This window comes from Muscardinus avellanarius (genome assembly GCF_963383645.1).
Source record: "Muscardinus avellanarius genome assembly, chromosome: 21".
NCBI lineage: Eukaryota > Metazoa > Chordata > Mammalia > Rodentia > Gliridae > Muscardinus > Muscardinus avellanarius.
The window spans coordinates 10,348,842-10,370,680 of record NC_137807.1 but is presented as its reverse complement, the minus strand read 5'-3'; the positions used below and the strand labels follow the sequence as shown (position 1 = coordinate 10,370,680).

General features: G+C 45.2%; 1 protein-coding gene across 2 annotated transcripts in view; it reads left to right on the top strand.

Annotated features, from left to right (window-relative positions):
• Positions 1-21,839, top strand: part of MED13L (mediator complex subunit 13L) — a gene marked incomplete at both ends in the record, with an annotated part of 285,293 nt that overhangs the window by 123,034 nt on the left and 140,420 nt on the right. The gene's annotated exons all lie outside the window — the stretch shown is intronic.

Genomic DNA, 21,839 nt, shown 5'->3' with positions numbered 1-21,839 from the left:
TCTCTCTGCAGCTTCACTTCTGAGGTTCCAGTTACCCTTGACCAGCCACAGTCAGAAAATCTTAAGTGGAAAAGCTCAGAAATAAAGTCTGTATGTTTGCAGTGGACTCTGAGTAGTGTGGGGCCCGGGCAGCCCGCTCCGCCTGCCCGGGCCTGAGCCGGCCTTTTGTGCAGAGTGCCCATGCCCACGGCCGAGGCCTGTCCGCTGTCACTTCGCGGTGCAGGTGTTTCTGTTAATGGGGATTTTTATGGGGAGAAATAGATTTGGGCCAGAGATCCTCAGACGAAATTCATTGTTGTAATCACCCCACGTTTCAGCAAATGAATATAAAATCCCTGTTGGGGCTGGACTGTGAGGAGCCAGGTTCTCCGGGACAGTGGAAGGTAGAAATTCGAGACGCTTGGTCACCACCTGGGCTCTCTCGCCCCAGGAGGATGTGGCTGTCCTTGGTGATGCTGTCTGTGCTTTAGGAATCAGGAAGGTTATTGTCACCTATTCCTTTAAGTTCCTTTTAAATCATATGGGTTAACAGTGTGATGCTGAGGAATGGTGAATTAAACTTTGGGGTGGTGGAATAGCAAGTTTCCCAGCTCAGTCAGGGTCCTTCTCTATGTCCTCTCTGTGGAACCCAGCAGCAAGGAAAAGTCAAAGATGAGCTGCGCGTGTGCCTGGGGCCGCTCCCATCAGTTTCTCTATCACTGGCTAAGTGACTGGGGATTACAGAGGTGTGTGTGTGTGGTCCTTTGGAACCAAGGGACAGCCTGTTTTATGAAACTACGGATTGCTCAGATTCATCTTGCTTACAAGTAGTTTCTGTGACTGCCTTCACCTGGTTTAGGCTTTTTAATTTTAATGTAGGTGTATGAAGATGAACAGCTCCAGGGGTCCAGCTTTGGAGACGCAGAGCAGCACATGTCCTTGGATCTTCCTGGCTTGCCATGAGCTTGCCTGCTTCCGGAGCCCAGACAGCTAGCATAACTGAAGTGTGTTTGCTCAGGTCATGGTAGCATACAGCAAGCAGAGTGGCCGTGGGTCTCCTAGGGTCACGCAGCAGAGTGGCCGTGGATCTCCTAAGGTCACACAGCAGAGTGGCCGTGGAGCTCTTGGGTCACGCAAGTCCGTTAATGAAGTTGCGTTGAAATATTTTACAAGAAGGAAGTCTTAGAAAATCATGGACACGAGTCAGTTCTGCAAGGAAGCACGAGATCCTTTCATGTGCGGCGGGCGCTCGGGAGCCCACCCAGTGTTGTTGTTTCTGTAGGAGAGTCAGTTTTTGAATCACAAATCAGTGGCTTAAAATTGAAAATTGTGAAATTTTGGAATGTAAACCGTTCGTAATAGGCATCTTTCTAAAGAGACTTTAAAAAGCAAGGCTGCGCCTAAATTTCTGTGGTTCTGGTAATCATTACTTTATTTTAGTTCATTTGTGACCAAGAAGTAATTTCACATTGTGTTTCATTCTGCATGTGCACGAGTGTGGCCTGGTCTTCTTTCTTGATCATGGGTGAGGACCACAGAGCTCTTCGGCTTCCATCCAGGGGAGCGGGGAGCATGTGGCATTCTGCTGAACTCTAAATCCCCTCCGCTCTCCCCTCTGCCCCACCCTCAAGACGAAGCAACTTTGTAGCTTTTTCTTTGGAGTATTTACAAGTATACTGAGAGGAACAGGACAGTTCCTGCCACACTGCGTCCTAGAAGTGGCAGTGATGACTTTCCCGCTCGTGTGTTCAGTTCAAATGCTTCTAAAGTCACTTTTTAGTAACCGTAATACGACTCCTGTTAAAAGAATTTTAGAAGTATACTATATTTTGAAAAATTCTTGAGGTTCTTCAGTCTCTTCATCTCTTGCCCAAGTGTTGATGCTCCAGTGTGTAAACATAAAGAAGGTGGACTGAATCTGGGCATCTCATAATCAGTCGTTCGCCGCTGATGTGATTCAGAATTAAGCAATCAACACCGCTTAGAGAGTCATTTGGCTGAGAACAAACCTGTAATTCTTTCTCTCTCTGAAGCCAGGAGGGCCCGAGCCACGCCTGTCAGTAGCGCAGATGTGCCGGCAATGTTCCTTCTCGTGTACGGTTTGGTAGTACATGCTCTTCCACACATTTCTCCTGCCGTGTTCATCCCGGTGAAAGCCTGATCCAGTGAAGAGTGATATTTCAGATAGGTTGAAACAGTTTTGAACTCAACTGTTTGAGCACAAACTGGGATCCTCCAGTCTCAGCCTCCCGAATGCTGGGATTACAAGCATGCACCACCACGCCCCGCAGTGCTTATTTTAAAAGCAAAATATTTCAACATATTTTGATAGTCACTTTGACATTTGATTTAAGTTAACATTGCTTTAGAATATATATTATAAAAGTTTATTTAATTAGTACTAGGATTGACCTCCGTCCTTCCCTCCCTCACTCCTTCCCTGATTGCAGATTGAACCCAGGAGTGCCCTACTCTGCACTACTCTTCTAGTCCTATCTTTTTTTTTTTTTTTTTTTTTTTTTTTTAAACTGGGTCTAAGAAGTCTGCATTGCTGAGACTGACCTTGAATCTCTGACCCTCCTGTCTTAGCTTTCCACGTACTGGGATCACAGGTGTGTCTACCACAGCCCGTGTTCCTTTATTTGTATACATACATTGAGTTGTGCCTGCTTGAACTTAAAAAGTAGTAACATAAATTGGCAATAGCCGTAAGCTTTCAGTGTCTGTTTTGCCATGAGTAAGGACTAGCTTCGTGGCTTGCTGTAGGAGATGGTATGGGATAGAGACGCTTCACATGTTGGTGAGTGGCTCAGGAAAGCGAGGTGCAGGGGGGAGCTGCTCTCAGGCATATTGGAGTGGCCAGAGAGAGCCGCAAGGGTTGGGGGGCAGCCACGCCCAGGCCCAAAGGAGGTGGAGAAGGCGTTAGCCAGTGAGTGGAGCACCTCTGGAGGAGAGCCCTCGGTAGAGAGGTGCTGACAAGGGCTCCTGCGCCACAGCAGAGTGAGGAGGGGAAGCGCGGCCCTGAGCTGGGCTGGTGTGTGCTGGACCCTGCACGCAGGCTGTTAAGAACCCAGGAGGACCCCTCTGCTTGGGGAGCCTTGCAAGGTTCTGAGCAGAGGAGTGAGGCGCAGCAGCCTAACTGTTTTGAGGGGTCCCCGCAGCTGCCTTGGGCACAGACGGGGCTGAGGGCGTCTGCACAGAAGCAGGGGAGCAGGCGGGGGCGCACTGACCCAGGCCTGGGGACAGGTGAGGGGCGCCTTGTCACCCTGATGGCCACCGGGAACGCTGGCTGCTGGTGTACCGCGAGAGCGCGGGGGAGGCAAGAACTGGGACCCAGAGAGGACATTTCCAGCACTTACTGGTGCTGTTCAGCGTTTTACTAGAAACAATAAGTAGAAGAAACAAGAAGCAGAGGGATGATTGTGTGTGTTTTGCTTGCCTATCTTTGTATGTTTTATGTGAAGCTATTTGTGTAACCCTGTTTATGGGTCAGATTTCTCTATGTAAAGAATCCCTCTCAGGGCCATCATACAGTGTGCTGCTGCCCCCTAATGTTACAGCTGTCTGCAGTCGTAGCGACTGCCTTCACAGCTAGAATTTGGCTTGAATCAGAAGGTTTGCAGACAAATTGGTTTATTTAATCACCTTTGCATTAGGTTCCTGGTAAGGATCTATAAAGTGATAAATGAATTATCTCAAAGTAAGTTTACAGGTGAAGATTGAGTCTGTTGGCGTCTTGGTCTCTGTGAAAGTCAGCCGAGTTGATTTGCTGTGCGCAGCCCATCATCTCTAACAGAGAGGACTGTGATTACTCGTGATTACTTTGTTCTTATGGAGAGAGGGCACAGCAGCCACACTTGTAAACAAACAATGGAATAAGTAGCAGTGGACAGAAGCAGGCAGGACCACAGCTGTGGCTGCTCCGAGAGCAGGACTTAGGGCTCACACAGCAGGCAGACATGCGAAGGTATTCCTGAGGCTCTGGGTGTGGAGGCTTGGCATAATGTCATTTTGACCGTTTTTTGTTTGTTGAGACAATCACAAAGAGGCACCCAGATTAAGGACAAGGGACACAGGACCTGCCACTTGATAGGCAGAGTGGCATTATACTGTACAAGATGGGTTCTGCCATGCCAGCCAGCTCTGCAAGTGCCGTGTGTCAGCCTGGATGGACCCCAGGTCAGCCAGCACAGCCCCGGCGGGGGGCGTCCTGCTAGGCCTGCCCTGTGCCCAAGCACAGACAGCTCCAGACTGTTAGGAGTCCCTGCCCCTCCTGTGCTGTGGGTGGAGCCTGGCCCCAGGATCTACCCGCAAGGACAGGCAAGACCGCGCTTCACCTCCCAGCAGTGTGGACTGTGGGGCAGAATGCTGTTAGCTCAAGTGCTTGAGAACAAAACTCCAGGAGGATGGCGAAGGCCGAGCTGTGGGCCTGCCAGGACCCACTGTGGCTTTGCTCAGCCAGGGCCCTGTGGGCGCTGCTCACTCACCCCCTTCCTTCTCGCAGCACCAGGGATTCTTTTCGCGCCTGTGTCGTCAGTGTGTGTGGAACTAGGATGGAACCCAGGAGCATCCTCCAAGCTACACCCCCAGCCCTATTTTCTATTCTTTATTTTGAAGCAGGTCTCATTAAGTTGCAGAGGGCCTCACTAAGTAGCTGGGGCTGTCCACGAACCACGATCCTCCGGTCTCAGCCTCCCGAATGCTGGGATTACAAGCGTGCGCCACCACGCGCGGCTTCAAACTTTCTTATGGTGTTATAGTTTTAATTTTTTCCTAATAAAAGAATTGCAAGTGTGCAACAAGTCATATCATGCACATTTCCTTTAGTCTGTTCTTCCCCTTGGAACTGAGAATGGTCAGATAGTAAAATTGCAAACAGTACAAGTGAAAAGAGAGGAGAAGCCACATTTTCATGTGCAAATAGCTGGTTCCGTTGGATTATTGGACATTTGCTCCAAGTGCTGATACTGTGCAGTATCATAAGGCAATATTTTTAAAGAGATTTTGTGCTTTGCCTTTGAGAATGGCATTACATTACAGTTGCTGCAAAAATGACAAACTAATCCTTCCCCAGTGATGCGAGTAAACTTGGCAGGTTCCAGAGATGTTCCAGGAAAATAACACACCCATGCTTAATTTGGCACTGATCTTTGTAAAATGTGATTGCCTTGGAATCTTGAAGGAATACACAGACTTATATGTATATGCATAAAAGTGAAGATTTTTTTTTTAAAAGCCAGAGCCTAAAACCTAGAGAGTTTAATTTCTAAGCATCTGTTAAAGTTGACGACTGTGAATCAGTGGCCAGCATACTGCAGTTTATTTGATGAGGATTCGCGAGGAGAATGGCATCAGTGTCAGTTGTACACAGCTCCGTGGCAGAGCTGGGATTTGTTGCTTTGCAAAGACAGTTAAGCTTATTTTTTTGGTTGGGTAGTGGAAGTTCAAATATTTAGATTGCCTTTCCTTTTTTAATATTATGGGCTTATTTTGATATATAGCGTGTAGATCATTTGATTATTTTGTGTATAATTTCAATAACAAGCCACTCCCCTTTCCTAATAATCCCTCTCTCCTTTCCAAAATATAAATGAGAATGGAAAAGTGGAATTTTACAGACTGTCTCAGTGGTTATAAAGCAGGGTCATATTTTCTCCCAAGGTGTGTTTGCCCAATTGGGGATATTTTGAGTTTTTAAGTGTGCTTAGATACTTGTAGAGAGCTTGTAGTGTCCGAGAATACACACACACACACACACACACACACACACACACACACACACACACACACACCATGAAAGGCCCGCATACAGTGCTCCCTGAAGGTCAGCAGCCTTGTCTGCGGTCAGGAGCTCCCCGGCTCCTGCCGCACATCCCAGGAAGTTGGCAGACACGGGACCATCTGCTCCACACCCATCAGGCACAGGCGCGGAGGCCGCAGATTGGAGCTCAGTGTGTGCGATTCCAGGATGCTCATCACTCTTCCCAGAAAGTCCTCTCTGGCCTCCTGACAAACGCGGCTTGCTCGTTTCTAAAATGGCCTTTCCGTTTATGATATCATTATCTTTTCATTAATATTTTCAGAAAAACTAGATGTGTTATCAAAGATAGCTATTTTTCTGAGAATGAGTTCTCAGGATAGCAACACGTCCCCCTACCCTGGCCCTAGAAAAATTCTTGATTGGATTGTAGAAAATGAGCAGTGGAAAATCAGAACCGCACAATCTGGAGAGTTTTATTTTTAAAATAGGCGTGCTTAACCTGAACCCAAGTAAGGCAAGTTTTAAAGCATTTTTATGTTATTCAACGTGGCCAAGAATTTTTTTCTTAAATTCATACAAGTATGACCAATTTCAGAGGAAGAGATTGTGATTTTCATAGTTAACCAATATTTAGGCAGTTTCTTGTGAGCCTAAGAAATCTGTTGCCTGGAAAGTGACAGTTGTTTGTGCCAGGGCTCCTTACACAGTGCACAAGATCCCAGAGTCAAACACACGCTGTGTGCAGCGTGGCGCTTTGAGCTTTGTGTGATTACCGTGGAGGAAGGTGGATTTGGGCTGACCCTGCCTATCTGGTGAATAGTCTTATTTATACAGAGTTTCTCCCTTGGCAAGGCATTATGTCTGGTTTGGGTAGGCAGAAATCCACTTTCAAATTACTGTCTGTGTTATATGTCTTTGACTTAAGTTCACCTTCAAAAGGGCAAAATGGTTAGGAAAAAATTAATCAGGACAGTGTATGACTAATTGAAACGCAGAAAGGACCTTGCTTTCTCCAGACTGAGGGATATAACATGGATGCGAACAGTGAATCATTGTCTAGTTGGTGTAAAGGACTCATTGTATTTGTTTCTTCACATTCACCTTTATTTTTAAATAGTTGGAAATAGGGATTTTAAAGTAATCTATTGCAGAGTATAATATTTGGACTATCCTCAAATAGATAATATAAATCCTTTATTGTTTGTCAAATTGAGACTCTACAGTTGATTCGTACATCTGAGCTATACATTTTTTCTTTTTCTTTTGCATAGTGGGGATGGAAGCCAGGGGCATTCTACCTCCCAGGTGCACCCCCAGCCCTATTTTTTATTCTTTACTTTTTGAAACAGAGTCTCAGTAAGTTGCAGAAGGCCTCACTAAGTAGTGAACCTGCAGTCCTCCTGTCTCAGCCTCACAAGTACTGGAATTAAAAGCATGCACCACCATGCCCGACTAGTTATACTTGACAAAAGCCAATAAATTTAGTTTTAAAAATTGTTGAGAAAAAACTCACAAAAATCTGGCATGTACAAACAAGCCAGAGATATTTGGTATTAAGTGTATCAACGCTGATTTTATTTTATTTTATTTTATTTTTGGTGGTACTGGGGACCCAGAGGCTTTCTACTTCCGGGCTATACTCCCAGACCCGTTTTATATTTTATTTGGAAACAGGGTCTCACTAAGTTGCCGAGAGCCTCACTCAGTAGCTGAGGCTGGCTTCGAACCTGCGCGATCCTCCTGTCTCAGCCTCCCAAGCGTGGGGATTACAAGTGTGCGCCACCACACCCGGCTCAATGCTGGTTTTATTTATTTATTTATTTATTTATTTATTTATTTATTTATATTTATTTTTTTTTGGTGGTACTGGGGTTCCTGGAAGCCCTTCTATCTCCGGACTACACTCCCAGACCTATTTTTACATTTTTATTTGGAAACAGGGTCTCCTAAGCCAGCGCGCGCGCAGCTGGCTTTGAACCTGCGCGATCCTCCTGTCTCTGCCTCCCAAGCGCGGTGATTACAAACGTGCGCCACCACGCCCGGCTTCAATGCTGGTTTTAAAGAAAGAGAATAATGCACAATTTCTAGAACTCTTCACAGAAAGAATTCTGCAGCATTTTACTCAAATTCTTTTTTGGGGAGGTCATTATATTTCTCCTACTCCCCCAGGGAAAATAAAAGGTCCTTGAGTTTTTGTAGAAGTAGCTTATGATAACTACATGCGGACGTTACACTTTACCTTGTTCCATTGTTACTTTAATGGAACAAGTAACACGTGCTATTCTTATTTACATGTCAGTATGTAATATGAATTTAAATATAATTTAATGTCACTCTAATTATTTAACTTTATTTTCTTGTTCCCAGTATAATCAATATGATTGATAGGGCATTGGGAATCTATAGTGACAAAGAGAGCTCATTAACAATAGTAGACTATAGATACGTGGATAAGAGGAACCAGTTATGCACAGGAAAAGATCAAAAGCTAATCCTTGTATGCTGGAAGGTTCTCCTTGGGACAGAAGCCTTACAGTTTAAAATTATTCTCACAAACTAAACTCTTAGGCACAATTCATGGCAGTAACGGTTGTAAATTATGATTGTTTTGTTATTGTATTTTAATTTAATATAGTTTCTGGTTTTCCTCAATAGTGCTTCCTCCTAATCATTGTAGTCTTGCTAATGATAAGATCTTATTTTCATCACTTCTATATACTTACATACTTGTTTCTATAGAATGTTTTTATGCTTTAATTATGACCCTATTTGGCAATTTCCCTTAAACATCAGCAGGAAAAAAACCCTTATAGATGTGTTTTGCTGGTTTGTATAGTTAAAAAAAACCAAACTCTCTATTGGTGAGAGGACAGGTACGAAGTGAATGAGAAATCTCTGAGAGCTGTGTGCATCAGAGCGGTTGGTGAGCAGGGCTGACGGGAGGTGCTCCTGGGAGGTGCTCCTGGGAGGTGCTCCTGGGAGGTGCTCCTGGGGACCAGGCAGAGTCACGTCAGCTCTTGTAGAAAGAACACAGGGTTGAACTTGTTCACACACTGTGTGAAGAACTGATCTTCATTCTCTAAAGTTTTCGCAGCTTTCATATTGAACTGTGTTAGTGCAAAGGAGTACTGTCGTGGTGAAACTTCGACGTGAAATAAAGCTGTTGGCAGCGTCGGGGTACTTAGGTCACTTGTAAATTTTTTGCTTCTAAGTTGGATACTTTTTAGCTTGCCAAGCCCCCCAACACCACCCCACCCTGGGAGGTGGAGACAGGATCGCGCAGGTTCGAAGCCAGCCTCATTGGCTTAAGAGACCCTGTTTCCAAATAAAAGTATAGAATAGGTCGGGGAGTGTAGCCTGGAGGTCAAAGGGCTTCCAGGAACCCCAGTACCACCAAAAAAAAAAAAAAGAAAAAAAAAAAAGAAAGAAATCCAAAAATTAATTTTGATGACTTGGGTGCTACGGTCTGGATATGGTTTGAGTGTGTCCCCCAAGTTAGAAGTTCGATCGATTGATTGATCGATTGATTATTTTTGGCATGATCCTCAGGAGAGATTACAGTAGTTCTTGTGAGACCCTGGCTAGTTTGTGCGAGTTGTGTTCTCCGGTTCTGGATCCTTTGGCTTCGCGCTGCCCATGTGAGCGCCCCCTTTCCCACACATTTCTGCCAGGACGCCATTGACTGTGAGCGGAGGAAGCCAGGGCCGGGCATCACCAGAGGCAGCACAGCGCTGCTCGGATTGGGGGCCTCTAAAACTAAGCTAAACAAAACCTTTTCTTTAAAAAGCACCCAGCCGCAGCTCTTTCGTTATAGCAATGGGAAACCAACCGATTCGGGGAAGATTTATACTTTCTGGAGTCTCAAAATGAAGACTAATAATTTGACTGTTAAGAATCAGATGAATAGAACTGCAAGTCATATGGGAATGAGGTAAATTTTAGTAAAGCAAAAATGTAGTAAAGCAACACGTTCTGGCTGCTAAAGCACATTTTAACTGAACTGTTGTAAATAAAAGTTTTTTGTTTGTCATGGTTGATAGTATTGGTTATTATTATTTTTCAAACAGAAGACAGGGTAATACTATAAAGTGATTTGAATGTTTACAAAGGGCCAAAATAAGAGAGAGTCGACTTGGGCAGTTATAGAGTAGAAATTGTATAAATATTGTCCTCTAATAAGACTTGTTTGGTCCTGGATGGTAAAACAATCAAACCTGTGCAATTCTAATAAATGCACACCAGAGCTGATTGGCCCGTTTACAGACACAGTAGAGACGTGTCATCGACGTGTTAGTTTCTGAACTGGTGTGGTATCGTAGGCCAGAAAACTCTAAAACCAACAGCTTAACATTACCCCAGCATTTTTCTGTATTATGAAAGCTTAGCTTTATTTTTTACATGGCTTTTTAAAATTAAAAGCTTTCTCTTGGTGCATGATATTGGAGGCGGATCCCAGGTTATCTAGCATGTTAGGCAAACGCTCTGACACTGAGCTGCACCCCAGCTTTATACAACCAGTTTTTAAAAGCTACTTGAGGTTTCAAAGTTTTGTGAACTGGATTTTTTCTGTGTGCTTATTTTTGTTTCTTTGATGTTTCAGCAAAATTTTCTATGTACAATTTGTTTTAGTAGCTTTGTAGTAAGTATTTGGTGTAAAATACAGTTGTGTTAAAAAAGGAAGCTTAAGCCAGGCGTGGTGGTGCATGCTTGTCATCCCCGCGCTTGGGAGGTGGAGACAGGAGGATCGCGCAGGTTCGAAGCCAGCCTTGCTGGCTTAAGAGACCCTGTTCCCAAATAAAAATATAAAAAAAATAGATGAGCTAAACCCCCAGCTCAGAGGGTTCCCTATTTTTGTCTGTTTGTCTGTCTGTCTTGAAACAGGGTCTCACTAAGCTGCCAAGTCCGATATGACAAGGTTATGCCCCAGGCGTGGCAGAACCTGCCAGCCATCAAAGCGCACTTTCCCACGATGCTTTGGGGCCGTGCCCCTCAGTTGCTGGCAAGCGCTTCTGTTCCTGTCGCCCGCCAGGCTCTCCGTGGAAGGGAGCCAGCGGCAGCCGCGCACAGCCACAGAGGGCCGCATCGCCTGACGCCGCGAGTGGCTTCACCTTTACGATCTCTTAGTAGACAGACTTTATAACATGTTACTTTGATGTGACTTGTGACTCTTTTTTGCTTAGATTAGAGTTTACACATTTTATAGTTCAAAACTCTGCCAGGTGCAGTGATTGGACATTAGGTGATAAATTGATAGAATCTACGTTTCTGTTTTTAATCAAAAGTGCATTCTCAAAACTTAAAAAGGCAGGTTTCCTGTCTTTGAGGAACAAAGCAGAACAAGAGAAGCGATTATAGTGAAAGGAAAATGATGAGACCAGGGGCTTAAACCACTGCTGGACTTTGCTGAATCTTGGAGTCCTACGTCGAAAGAAGTGGAAAGGAGGTAGATTGATGATAGTTGCAGTTAAAATGACAAAATGTAATTTTTGTCTCCAAAGAATTGAGTATAAAGAAAATGTTTGCTTAATAAGCATCTCATTTAAGCCGGGCGTCGTGGCGCAAGCTTGTCCTCCCAGTCCTTGGGAGGCTGAGAGAGGAGGATCGCGGTTCACGGCCAGCCTCAGCTGCTTAGTGAGGCCTTCCACAACTTAGTGAGGCCCTCTTTCAAAATAAAGAATAAAAAATAGGGCTGGGAGTGTGGCTCGGTGGTAGAATGTCCCTGGGTTCCATCCCCAGCACAAGAATAAAAATAAATAAAAGTAAGGGTCTCATCTATTTGCTATAAACTAGCTGCAATTCTAAGCAGGACTATCTATCCCTCAGCCTCAGGATGATGGCCCAGAGGGGCCTGGTCTGAAGCAACCTTGTGTACCAAGTCTGCAGAGTGACCTGCCCCCCACACATTCTCTCTGTCTCTCTCTCAATGTTATTTTTGTTGCATTTGCTATTTTAACCTGTCAGTTAAAATATAATTACTATGTCAGTATGGCTGGCGGCTCATATAGGAAAAATATGCTGTCTCTTAATCAAAGGTGATTACAGTTTTCTCCTGCCTGTCAGTGTGCTTGTTGAATCACGAGAATGCATTAGTCGCAGCCTGATGTGCGAAATGAAAGGCGGCGAGGAGCGCCGCCATTGTCAGCACCCCAGGCGTGTCTAATGAGTCGTGCTCGTCCTCTCTGGGCGGCGCGGTGCAGGGTCCTGTAACAGGCTCTGTAGATGACGCGCTGGGTGCGTGGGGGCAGAGAGGGCGCCAAGAAGACAGCTGCGTCCAGGCTGCAGCTGCAGGGGCCGCTCCTGCCGCAGTGCAGACAGCTGTGGGGCTGTAGCGTGGAAGGCAGTGTGGGGGCTTGACCTGCCAGAGTGTTAGTAGCCAGCTGGGGTGGGTGCGTGCGTGTGCGTGCGTGTGCGCGTGCTCTCAAATTTCACATACGCAGCATGCATGTGCATTCCAGATCAGGTGGTGTCTGAAGAGCAGAAGGAGGTAGTTTTAGTGGCTACTGCTCAGTGTGGCTCTGCTGAAATCAGTGGCCGAGTCACCTTGATCAAATCATTGTCCTAGAGGAAGTTCAGGAGTTTTTGCTGTCGTGTTGATGGCTTGAAACGTAAACGCTCCGGCTGAATCACAGATACGGGCTTCCTGAAAGTTAATTTTATCTTGTGATTTCTGCCCAAAGAACGTTTCCTTGTCATTTCAGAGCATGTAGCTTTTTAACATATATAGTAGCTGTACTCAAAATATTATTTCAAATATGTATGCTTATAAAATCATGCATGCTCATTGGAGAGTGTGGACAAGAGAGAGGCTAACAGTAGCGTCATCCTTTCTGCGGCCACAGGTAGCCAAGGTCTTGGCTGTCTTTCTAGACCCTTATTTGCTCATGTGCCTCAGAGCATATTAGTTAAGAGCATATTAATAGTTTTAAAAGAAAATACTAGTAATTACAACTTTGAATTGCTTAGCAGATGAGGGCAAGTTGGGGTTTTAGGAGTCATTACCGCGGTTGTGCATGGTTTTTTCCGGCGTGCAACTATTAACGTGGCACTGAAGCCTATTTTCGGTAGCAGTTATCTTTTCAAGAAGTTTAGTGTGATGATCTCCTTCACTTTAAAGTTTACTGGCTTTGCATGGGGGCCTGTGATCCCCGAAATGCTAACTTGGGTCACGTCTGGGCTCTGCCGTGCTGTGTGGGGACTGTCATTAGAATTCTGGGTATCCTGCGGCTGGCAGAGGAACTGTGCTGTTAGGACTCCTCAGGAAGACATTCTAATGCTGGAACTCCACATTGGAGCTGCTTTCTACTGAATGCTATCAATATTTGTAACATTTAGAGTTGAAATGGGTCAAAACATACGGATCGCTTTTATACATGTCTTCTGTCTGGAATTTTAATTTTTCTGATTCAGTTACTTGATTGATAAATTGACATTAGGAAAGTTAAATTCATTCCTAGCAGATTTGTGTTTTTTTTTTTTTTTTTTTTTTTTTTTTTTTTTTTTTTTTTTGCGGGTCTGGGGATGGAACTCAGGGGCATTTGACCTCCGGGCTACACCCCCTGCCCTATTTTTTATTCTTTATTTTGAAACCGGGTCTCACTGAGTTGCAGAGGGCCTCACTAAGTAGCTGAGGCTGTCCGCGAACCGCGATCCTCCAGGTCTCAGCCTCCCGAATGCTGGGATTACAAGCGTGCGCCACCACGCCCGGCTTCCTAGCAGATTTGTTAAGTGATGCCAAGTATTCTACAGCCGTGAGCAGTTCCAGAAATCTGAGCTCTGAGCGGGCTGAATTTGATATAAATAACAAGTTCATTTAGTCATTAATGACTTAAAATAATAGATTTTATGTGGCACCCAATGGTAGCATAATTGTGATCAATCAATGGTGGTGTATGTAATTGGATTTTTTCTGAGTGCTATATTTCAGAATTAATATAGCATTATGCTACTGTGTTACTCAGTTTTTGGAGAAAAATGAATAGAAAGTTTTTAAAGAAATCAGATACAATCCATAAAATCAAACTGACAAATGTTTCTCAATGCAGTGCTTGCTTGTTCTTAGCAAGGTGCTCCCCAGACAGGACACTGCCACGGGCCTTGGCCTTCAGGGAGGGAGCTGGGAAACACGGGCAGTGTGGGAGTTAGAGAGGCCTCAGAACAAGGGTTTTGTGCTTTGTCACTGAAATCTAACTGGGAAACAGTGCCCTTGTTTCATGTGTCTTGCTTTAATCTATTTGTATTTCTGGAGTTGGAGTCAATTTGACTTTGAGTGACTGTAATGGCGGGATGGGGGCGCCCTCCCCCTCAGTGCGCGGTGGCCAGCATGGTGGTGGGCTCGGTTCTGGGTAATAGGTTTCATTAGTTTTGAGGCCCGAGGTAAAAAGCAGTGGGTGGGAGCGCCAAGTGTTTTGATGTCTAGACATTCATTTCAGCTGTTGCTGCAGTAGGATACATTAAAAGGAAATATGTATCAGAGCTCAGAGGAAATATGTATTCTTTGAAAGTAATTCTACTTTTAAACTGTGCAGGCAGGGTGACCTGAATTCTAAAAGCATGATCCTGAATTCCTTCAAGGTCTCACGCTCCCTCCCTCCCCCTTCCCTATCCCATCCTCCTCCCGTTCCTCACTTCTTCCCCTCAGTATGTCAGTTTTCTCGTGGAATTCGAAGGGATCTCTTTCCAAGATCTCTGCCGGGAAACACACTCATCGAAGGGTACGCGGCTTTGATACATTGCCGTAGCGAGCCCCAGGCCCCCAGCATTTTATACGGTTTTCTTCTAAAGATGCGTATTAATTTTGCAAGGAGTGATGTTTTTCAGAGCTGAAGGAAGTTATCATTTGTGAGGATTTTGAAAAATTATTTGGGCACTAGGCCGTAATTATTGCTATTTTAAATTTTTTGGTTATAAAAAGTCTCTGATGCTAAACACATTTATATAATACTTTTATAGTTTAAACATTTTATTATGACAATCAGTCTAAGAAGTTGAATAGCATCAACCTAAGCAAATTCTGATTTCAGCTTTTACAATTTGAGATAACTTTAGTGCCAAAATGGATTTCTTTGTATATAAGTAGCGGTACAAAGTGCTATACTTAGTCTTATTTTCTTAACCTAGCTATAATAGACAAAAGAGGAGTAGATGAGTGTTTTAGAATTAATTTAAGAGTTCTTTGGAGCCGGCGTGGTGGTACATGCACGTAACCCCAGCATTCGGGAGGCAGAAACTGGAGGATGGAGGTTAGCAGACAGCCTCAGCTACTTGGGAGGCCTTCCAAATCAGTGAGACCCTGTTTCAAAAAATAAAAAAAAGACTAAAATACAGGACTAGGGGTGTAGTTTGTAGGTAGAATGCCCCTGGGTGTCATCCTCAGCGCCAGAAGAAAAAGAAAAAAAGAATTTTTTGCTTTCGTGGACTCTTGCCAAATATGTACACGGTCTCTTGATTCTTTTTTTTCTGAGAGCAGCAGCAAAGTTTTTACAAAAGTTCTTCCATTATACGTAACCAAATAGATTTATAAATACAGTTTATAGTGATCATCTACTTTTCTAAGTTGAAACTTAAAGATGGGTTTTATAAAATATTGTTTATTATTTGTTTTTCATCGAGATTGGAGAGAGAGTAGGTTTCATGAAAATAGAGGCCAGCGTCTGTAGTCCTCCTTACAGACGTCTTAGCAGTGGAGAGAGTTGATGGTAAATCAGTCCTCCGTTCACTTATGGAAACTCACATTGGAGTAAGTCCTCCAGCTGCACTCCTCCCAGGACACTCCCACAGTTTTTCAGTACCTAGCAAATGAGGTGGTGCTGCCTTGAATTTTCCTGGGCCTGTGGACCCATCATGTAAATTAGTTACCAGTGTTTTAGTGTAGTGGTTTAGTTCATGAGAAAGACTTGCGTCTAGTTAGAAAATACTACTCCAAGGTTCCAAGTGTGGAACCAAAGGGAAGGGGGGCGGGTCTGCTGAGCACTGCCACAGTGCAGAGCCTGGACCAGAGGAAGACCAAGAACGGGGTAGGAATCCACTCTACTGGTGATGCTTTCAGCCGCCACAGCATAAGCAGGTCTTGGGTCGCAGCTAATTTTATCTAAATCTGAGAGAGATGTGCAGACAGTATCGGGCCACCTCCATGTGTTTATGAGTATCTGAAAACTTTGTTAACTACTCTGTGAAAACAAACTCTTCCCTGAGGAATTCAATGTTACTTATAAAATATACTCGAGTAAATACACTTGATTTTTCTTAGCCTGCTGATGATAGCCAAGCCTATCTCCAAATTTGTGGATTTACTCTTTAGGTGAGCTTGGACACGTTTTTTAAGGTTTTTAATCATTAGTTTTCTTACTTACAAAATGGAGATTAGTATACACTACCAGAGTTTTTAGTTGCAAGTTAAGAAAAAGAGTTTGTTGCAAGGATGTTGGGTGGACAGGTTCCCACTCTGAGATGCAGCGCTACAGAACTGATAAAGAAACGTGGGCTTCAGTGTCACGTGGTAGCTGCTTTAGCGCGAGAAGCTTAGTCTTGCATCCTCTGTTTCTGGTGCTGACTTAGGTTTTAGATTTCGATGAACATACAGGATGATTCAGTTTTCTCTTGTTTTTAAGCTTTATACTCTTCCCTTAAACAAGAACCTAATGTACTATTTGTTTATCTTGTATTATTTTCTTCCTTGTTTTCTATTAGTTTGATGTCTAAGACTTATATTAATCAACAATATATGTATTTGTATAACAAGGGAGATAGAATTACTGTATACAATTAATATGAATAGTCTTTCAAACAGTTTTCAGTATTTAAAATATTTCCTTATGAAACATTTATGCTGTTACATTTTTCTTCTTTACAGTATTGAATATGAAATACATAATGTAATGGTATATTGGGCTGGTTGGAATTCTCTTGTTCCTGTAACTTTCGTTTTCCTTAAACTTATGATGGATCAGACAAACACTTTATTCTTTGGATTAAAAATCATGCTTAATGCACATGCGTTTAGGGTTTGCATGAATTAGAGCAGTAAAAGATTGTGAGGACAGTTCACTGCACGTAGCATGCATTCTACAACTTTTGACAGACCGTCCAGTCAGACGGTCGGCGTCTCGGACAGCGCCCCCCAGCTCCCTGCCACTGGAGCCTGGCGTCTTTGCACCTGCACAGCGAGAGTCAGCGTATGTTTACACTGCACTGCTCTCTGTCCTTTCTTGGTCTGGGGCATTTCGATGCTTTCCCTTTTTGGCAGCTCTGAACAACGCCCTATAAACTTCTGCCGCTTTCCCTGCGCGCGCAGCATCTGACTCTGCCTGAGTGTCTGCACGGAGGGCAGGGGCACAGCGACCGAGCCCCGCGGCGCGTCCTGCGGGCACACGGTGCCTCTGGTGCGCGTGGAGGCCTGTCCCACGCCACGCAGGCACCGCTCCTGGTGGACACCAGCCGAGTGCGTTCTCAGGCATTGCGGTTCTGACGCTGTCGCCAGTCGGGTCCTAGCCCACAAGGGTGCTCCACCCGAGATGCCAGTCCAGAGCCCCAGCTCTGACTCTGCCAGGTGGCCCCAAAGGAGGACTGCCTGGGATTTGGTTAATGTGCCAGAGCAGTTCACAGAGCTCAGGACACATCGTGGACTTTTACTGTCTGATTACACAGCATCTGACAGGAGACACAGATGAAGATCAGATGGAAGGCCGGCGTGAGCAAGGCGTGCGGGAAGGCGTGGGGCCTTGGCCTCCGCTGAGCGCCTCACCCCAGCGGCCTCCAGGTGCCGCCTGGAAGCTCTCAGCCTGGCTTGCTTTGCGGGTGCTTTATTATGTGGCTGTGATTAACTAATGCTTGGCTGTAGGTTTTCACCTTAACCTTCAGCTCTTCTTTGGTGGTGGGTGGGCATGGGAGGGTGGAGAGCGCCTCACCTCTCCAAGCACAGGCTGGTCCCCCCGGCAAGCTGACCTCAAGGCGGGACTATTGGGGGCTCTCCAGCCACCAGTCCCATGAGTAATCCGACTAAAGACGGGCTTACCCCTCGGTACCTTCCAAGGATTTTAAGAGTGGTATGCCAGGAAGTGAGGCAAAGACCAAATGTATATTTCACAATATCAGAGAGGAGGGCTATTGTTGGTCCAGATGACAAATGAGTGCTTCACTTCATGAGATATGCCAGAGTCGGTTTTCCCAAGTGATGCCTATTTTCGATTCGCGCCAGTAGGATGGTACCTGCTGGTTCTGGTCGCTCTGACTCTGCCCCAGCTGCACTGAACGCCGCTTTTCTCTCCAGCCAGTCCAAGGCTTGATGAGCCCCGAGGACTTGAGATACACTCTACACTGAATGCTTTGAGGTCTTCTCTCCCTCACCCAGGAGCATTGTCTAGCTACACCCCCAGCCCTTTCTGTTACTCTGAAACAGAGTCTCATCAGGTTCCGAGGCTGGCCTTGAACCCACAACCCACCGTTCCCAGCCTCCTGAGTACCGGCAGTACAGGTGTGTGCCTCTGCTCAGCGCGTTAGTTTTGCTTTTGGCGCCTGGGGATAGTCAGTAGTTCTAAGCAGCATTGTGCAGAAGACTGGTTTTGACACCTTTGCCGGGGAGCAAGAGCGTCCCACAGCCGCCTGTGTGTGTCCTCTGCGCCCTGACCCTGCGACTAGGCATCCGGCTCCCCGCTCCACGGTAGAGCTGGACGCCAGGCGCCTGTGCCTCCAAATACGCTTTCTCTGCTGCATTGTTCAGGTCTTTCTAGTTCTTTATCTCTTTCACGTAAGTATGTCAACTCAGCCCCTCCATTGCTGTGACGCATCCTGCGGGAGTTTGATTGGAATAGAATTCACTCTGTAGATGGGCGGAGAGGGATTGGTGTCTTAGCAATTTGACTTCCAGTCCACGTATTTATGTGTTTTTGCTATATTTTGTCAGCATTATAGTCTCTAGCATACAGATCTGACACATTATTTTATGAGCTTTGTAGCCAAGGATTTCATGGTTTTTCATTGTACCATAAATGGTACTTTAAAAAGTTTCTTTGCTAACTGTGTGGTATATAATATACATTTCAGGATATAGAAATGCACACGCTCTGTTCTAACATGTAGAAATGCGATTATTTTGTTTCTTTCTTCTTGTGATACTGGGGATGGAACCTAGGGACTTCCACCTCTGGGCTGCACTCCCAGACCTATTTTTATATTTTATTTAGAAACGAGGCTGGCTTTGAACTGTGTGATCCTCCTGTCTCGGCCTCCCATTTACTCGGATTATAAGGTATGCTGTCATACTGGGGTTACTTTGTTTCTTTTGACCTTGGAACCTATGATTTGTTTGTTTATTTAGTGGCACTGGACTTGAACCTGGGGGCATATAATTTGCGAGCTACATCCTCAGCCATATTTTATTTTTATTTGGGAACAGGGACTCACTGGGTTGATGAGTTTCACTGTTTGCTGAGGCGTTCCTCCAGCCTGTGAGCCTCCTGTCTCAGCCTGCCAGCAGCTGGATCTGAGGTGTGTGCCTCCAGGCCTGGCTGTACTTCGTGACCTAGCTAAACACTTCAGTTCCAGCAGAGTTTTTGTCGATTCTCCTATTTTCCAATGGACAGTTGTGTCATCTGTGAAACCGGCAGTTTTGTTTCTTCTATTCCAGCTTAGATGCCTGTATTCCTTTTCATTTTTTAAAATTATTGTATGAGACCTCGAGTTTAATGTGGAACTGGAGTGGTCAGAGCAGACATCCTTAGTTAGGTATGTTGTTAGCTGTAGGTTTTTGGAATTAATTAATTAATTTATTTATTTATTTATTTTTGGTGGTACTGGGGTTCCTGGAAGCCCTTATACCTACCTCTGGGCTACACTCCCAGACCTATTTTTATATTTTTGGAAACAGGGTCTCTTAAGCCTGGGAGGCTGGCTTCGAACCTGCTCGATCCTCCTGTCTCTGCCTCCCGAGCGCGGGGATGACAAGCGTGCCCACCACACCCGGCAGTTTTGTTTTTTTAAAGGAGTAGCTATCCTAAGATATCTTAAAGTAGTTGTAATCAAGAAAAAGGAATAATCCCTTAAAATTGTGCTGGGCACACAGCATCTGAGATGAAGTTGGCATTGCCTTTGCGTGTTCAGACTCGCCTAGTGTTTTACCTTTCCCGACTGGAGAGCCAGGCCACCTCATCCTTTCAGTTAACACAGTCCTGAGACCATTTGAGGACAGAGCTAACAATACTAGGATTGCTGTTCTGAGGACCTTTCCTTTTACTACCCCCCTGGCTTGCAAGCCCAGCTACTTGGGAGGACTCCAGGTTCCAACCAGCCTGAGCAATTTAGTAAGACTGTATCTCAAAATAAAATTAAAAAGGGTTGGTTACTGTCTCAGTGGGAGAGCCATTGCCTATCCTATGCAGCGCACTGGATTTCTTCCCTGGTACTGCAAAAACTAACATCACAAACATAACAAAATGATAAATCTCAAGAGGAAATAACTGGATGCAAATATGAACCACTCTCTAAGACCATTGGGGGGCTTCTTTGATAAGTAAATGATGTTACAAAACAGGCGGGGGGGGTGGCAGTTGCAGATTAAAGGAGACTTAGGAGAGGATTGCAGATCTTGTTGCCTGGTGGGGAGTGCAGCTTGTTTCAGGACATTCGTGCATCACGCGGTGGCACGTGTGTGCTGCCATTTGAGCACACACGCCGCTGTTCCTGTGAGGCTTTATCGGAGCTGCCTGGTGACCGCGCGTGCTGTGCTGCGCATGTCTAAAGCACACAGGCATGTCGGCGCACAGGCTCCATCGTGAGGGTGCGTGGCTTTGGGCTTGCTTACGTATTTTTTGTACAGGTTGATTATCACTTATCCGAAAGAACAGAGTATTTCAGATTTCCCCATTTTCTAGTGTTTGGAACTTTTGGGTGGATAGTAACTGTCGAACATCCCTACTCTGAAAATCCAAAGCCCACCAAGATTTGTTAACTTGGCGAGCATTGGCAGCTTCTGATTATGGAGCGTTTCGGGGGAGGGACGCTCAGCCTGTGCCTGCCTGTCGCTGCCCCTCTCCAGTGGACTCCAGTCTCACCTGTCCCGCACCCCGCACCAGGCACCACCGCGCATGCAACACGCTCTACGGGGACCGTGGGCGGCAAAACCCCTTAGTGCGCCTCTCAGGGAGCACCCCATTCTAAGCGACACATCACCGTCTACCAGGAAAGGGGGCGAGCAGGGCCGAGGAAGCAGATGCGACAGTGCTGATATCTTGGGTAGGAAATGTGCGGCATTCCCCGGTCTGATTTTCAGGATGCGTGGATACTTAATGTGTTGAGTTGATGTCGCGGACTTGGAGGTGAATCTTGGAAAGGAGAGGGGGACAGTCTTCACTAATGCCGTGTCGCTCTCGACTTAGAGAAACAGCCCTCGGCGGCGGAGGGGAGACTGACTCGAAGATCTACCTGAGGAGTGAATGTGCAACCAGTTTATTTTGCTTTTATTATGTTTTATATGAATGCCCAATAGTGATACACGCCAAGCATCTCACTTGGCGAAAGGGATTCTTATGCAAGTCAGAAGTGACAGCGATATTTTGGTTTGCCACCTTTTCCTCTCAATGATCTATATACTATTGGTTCATCTAAAGTTCGATGGCGTCTCGGAGTCAGTGAGCCGCAGATGAGCACTAGCTCTTCTGTGTACTGTGACGGCAGCTTTCTTTCCAGCCCAGGAAAGATTCTGTCCAAACGAGGAATGTGCAAGGAAACAGATCCATGACACCTTCTGAGAACTGTGTAAAACTTCTGAGTGTGTGGAGCAGAGCCTGTCTGTTTCTAGCCGGAGTTACCGAGAAAGTCTCACAGATAGAAGGCATGGGTATAAATATACTTTTAAAATTGCTGTTGGGTTGGAGAATGTGGGTGTCTTCTGGTATGTCTGTTGATAGGGTACAAAGCCTGACGGACGCCTTGGGGATTTAACCTGCAGTTTAATTCTCCACCAAAATTTTCTTTAGTTAGTAATTTTGTCAACATAGTAAAAGGCAGAAGAAATTTTTTTTGCAGATATTACCATCTATCCAATTTTTGCTAATTTAAATTGAACTAATAGAATTTAAAAGAAAATTATCTTTTCTGGGGCATTTTT